This window comes from Centroberyx affinis, unplaced genomic scaffold, assembly GCF_046629955.1.
Source record: "Centroberyx affinis isolate AG114_WGS23_722 - 3 ecotype Tasmania unplaced genomic scaffold, CSIRO-AGI_Caff_v1 ptg004060l_1, whole genome shotgun sequence".
NCBI lineage: Eukaryota > Metazoa > Chordata > Actinopteri > Beryciformes > Berycidae > Centroberyx > Centroberyx affinis.
In genome coordinates this window covers 42,501-46,423 of record NW_027281854.1, presented here as the reverse complement: position 1 = coordinate 46,423, position 3,923 = coordinate 42,501, and the positions used below count along the sequence as shown (strand labels likewise).

The following is a 3,923-nucleotide window of genomic DNA, read 5'->3' as shown; positions in this document are numbered from 1 at the left end:
TCTTCTGATGGATTTGAGCTTGCTCTTTCTGTGAATGTGTCTCCATGCTGTGTAGAGAGATGAGTCTCCTGAATTTGCACCCAAAATAATGCTGTCAGAACTTTCATTTATAATTTGCCGACGCAGCCTCCGTGATTCTCGACCGGAAAAGAGGCGGAAAAAAGGCGCGGAGAAAACAAAAAACCTTGAAAAAAAAAAAAAAATACGACCCCAAATCACCGAGATGCAGATTGGCACGGGACTAATATTATCACATGACCTCTGTGTTTGGTGAAATATGGTAGGAGGTAATTTGTGATGGAATTTTTACATTACAAATTACGGACATGGCAGATTCGCACGGGATTAAGATCAAAGACGACCTCCGCAATTATTACAAATTACTAGAGGTCCCCAGTTTCTTAACCTTAGTCTTAAGAAAAAAAATAGGAAAAAAAATGTTATTCTACAAAACAGTTCTTATATATTTTCTTAACTTTCTTTTTATGTTTTTTCCTAAATGGTATTCTTGAAATAAAAGTTCTCAAATTTGTTCTTGATTTTTTCCTTAACTTTAAGACGGCCCTTCACCTGTCTTAAAACTCCTACAGTGAAAAGGTAAGCCTCTAATATCATATATTTAAACACATTTTAGACAAGTAGGTTATAGTTCAAAGTCTTCATAGGTTCCCCTACACCTAACATTAAGATGAACATTTATTGTAAAGCTTTATTTGGTGTAGGGCCAGGTAGGCCTCTGTCTCATGTCTGTTGGAAATAAGCTGCAAATTTTACAGTTACCAACAGCAACCAATGTTTAAATCTTTGCTCTAGTTGCTCTAAATAGGTTTTTCCCCAATTGTTTTGTAGGTGGAAGCACTTTGGGTTGCCTCCTAGCCTTGGCTCCTAGCCTCCTAGCCTTGTCTCCTAGCCTCCTAGCCTTGTCTCCTAGCCTCAATGGCAGTAAGCCTAAAGTTTATTAACCAGAATTAATTCAGGCCCTATTTTGAGAAGTTCTTAAGTTGGAAAATTAAAAAAATAAGACAGAAATGAGACTGTTACTAAGAAAATATTGAGGAATTGCACTTAAGAGCCTTCTTAAGAACTTCCTAAAATTTCCTCTTATGTCATTTCTTAAGATCTATCTTAAGAACACATTGGTGAATCCGGCCCTTGGATTCCCCCTCCGATTGTCGGGATGGAAAAAAAATCTGGTGGAGGTTTGAACTCGGGCCTCTGGATGTAGAAAAGTCCTACACATAGAGTCAATCCGAGACTTCAGCTCCCTGCTGTCCTTTAACCCCTCGCACCCCGACTTTCCCTTTACATTTCCCCTTAAGTAGCCTCAAAGTTAGAAAAAGCGTGTTCTCCATCCTGTACAACGTCTCGTCCATATTCTGCATCTGTTCGTTCCAACGCTTCACCGAAGCTCCAGCTGCTGAGACTGAGGGAAATATTAAAACCAAGACGCTGCCACATCACAGCAAATGGAAAAGAATCTAGATGTCTTGTGCTTCATTTCCTACACATTTCCCTGTAGTTCAGCCTGACATGTTTGGTGTCTTTGGAAACCTTGAAATCTTGAGTAGAATTTAAAATATACTGTTGTTCTGTGGGTTTGAACAAAGGTGCTCAAACCCACATGTGTTTGTAATGATGACCCACCGGCGGGACGGCAGGGAGGAAGAGATTATTTGGTTTGATTTTATGGTATCAGTCATTTTGTAGTTGAGTGGGTGTCTCTGTTTTTTGAAACGGTTGATATCTCAGTTACTCTTTTTCTGTCATCCTGTCTGTCTGCCCCCCTTCTCTCTCTCTTCTCTGTTACTCAAGTCACTTCTTATCAATTCAAAGATCTTTACTGGCATGGGTCAACATAAGGTAACATTGCCAAAGCAGATGAGCAACATAGAGAATTGATGACTCTTTCTTTCCGTCTGTCTCTCTCTTGCTCTCACTCTTTATTTTTTTGTTTGTTGTTTCTTTCTGATAGGAGAGAGGCTGCATGGTGTTTTTTTTCTGGATATCATAGATGGTTGTTTCTCAAACCTTTGGCCTGTATTAAAGCTGCATCTGTCTTATCAGCAGTGGTGGAAGAAGTGCTGAGATGTTTTACTTCAGTAAAAACAGCAATACAACAATGTAAAGATACTCCATTACAAGTACAAGTCCTGCATTCAAAATCTTACTTAAGTAAAAGTACATAAGTATTGGCAGCAAAATGTACTTAGAGTATCAAAGTAAACGTACTCATTATGCAAACTGTCCCCATTTAGAGAGTTATATTTTTCATAAATTATTGGAATATTAATACTGATTTATTGACATACATGTACATGTAAGCAGCATTTTAAAGTTGTCAACGTGAAGCTAATCTTAACAATTTAGCTATACTTTTGGGTAGTCTAATCTATAACAATGCTATTTTATAGTTATTTTATAAAGATGATCAAATGTTTTAAATATAAAATATTGATCTGAAAAGTAACTAGTAACTATAGCTGTGAAGTAAATTTAATGGAGTAAAAAGTACAATATTTCCCTCTAAAATGTAGTGGAGTATAAGTACAAAGTAGCATAAAATGGAAATACTCAAGTAAAGTACAAGTACCTCAAAATTGTACGTAAGTACAGTACTTGAGTAAATGTACTTAGTTACTTTCCACCACTGCTTATCAGCCTGAATCAGACAGTGTGTCTGCAGCAGAGCGGAGCGTCCCATCTACACATTGTAATGAAGCTTAGTAATTTACTTTTCTGGTGAACCCATTTTCCCTCAACCTGCCTCGTCTACTTCTACTGCAGTTAGTGATTAACTACGTTTCCCAGAATGCCTTTCGACAACCCTCATAACTTGGTTGCGTTCAGCTGTGGGTCGTATGTGTCGATGGAGTGAGCAATAGCAATACCGTAGTAAGAGCAAGAGAGCAAATTTTTCCAGTGGAGAAAAAGCAAGAATTACATCTTACTCAAACGCCAACCTGTCTTGTGGCTGCATTGCATTCTGGTCTATTTCCTGCTCCTGTGGGTGGAGAAATTGGTATTTTTTTCTGGAGATATTCTGACAAACAGTTTGGACTCGTTGTTGCAGCAAGAGGCAGCAGAGCTTCAACTGACAGCTGACTGGAGACAAGACTGTCTGTGGGTCCAACAGCTACAGGAGGAGGAGAGGAGTTATATAGAGGAACAAAATCAACAAACTGATCCTTTAACATGTGAAATCCAGAAGTGTCTTACGAAGCATCACAGACTGATTTACTGACGTCATATCACAGGATTTCAGGGTATTGAAGTCCTCAAAATTCAAACAGTTACCTTTCGCTGCCACTGGGGGACGCCAACATACGAAGACCACAGAGAGCAGCTTTAACTTAAACCACTAGAGCGTGACAGAAACCGCAACACATTCATAAATAAAGCACAGCAAAGCTACTTCACTACGGAGGCCCCTATGGACAAATCTAGCGAAGCACCGTGCATACAGGCTAACAGCTAAGCTAACTGTACCTGCTGAGAAGTCTCAACGGTTACCAGTCTCACTTTGACAGATCTTTCTCCCGCTGAAGGTCACATGACCCACAATGACAAGTGAAGAGGCAGGTAGCAAGTTTACTAGTTTAAAGGTATAATATGTAACATTTCCGCATTAAAATATCTAAAAACGACTAGACCTATGTGATATATTTTTTTGAGTTGTGTACTTACATTATCCCAAATGTTTCCAACAGTGTTCAAACCCAGAGAAATCTGTAATTTTCTTCAAGGTAACGGTGCGTTTCAATTGGTCGCCTGTCATGGCGTCATATCCCCTTTACCCCCTAACTTCCTGTCATGGCGTCATATCCCCTTTACCCCCTAACTTCCTGTCAATGGCGTCATATCCCCTTTACCCCCTAACTTCCTGTCATGGCGTCATATCCCCTTTACCCCCTAACTTCCTGTCA

At 39.4% G+C, this 3,923-nt stretch overlaps 1 protein-coding gene across 6 annotated transcripts in view; it reads left to right on the top strand.

Moving 5' to 3' along the window:
- The first annotated feature begins 556 nt into the window (after positions 1-556).
- LOC139663627 (tyrosine-protein phosphatase non-receptor type 7-like) overlaps positions 557-3,923 on the top strand; it is a 22,463-nt gene continuing 19,096 nt past the window's right edge. For all 6 annotated transcript variants that reach the window (XR_011696721.1, XR_011696720.1, XM_071542351.1 and 3 more), the window contains exon 1: positions 557-597. The gene's annotated coding sequence lies outside the window, so the exon portion shown is untranslated. The remainder of the gene's footprint in view (positions 598-3,923) is intronic.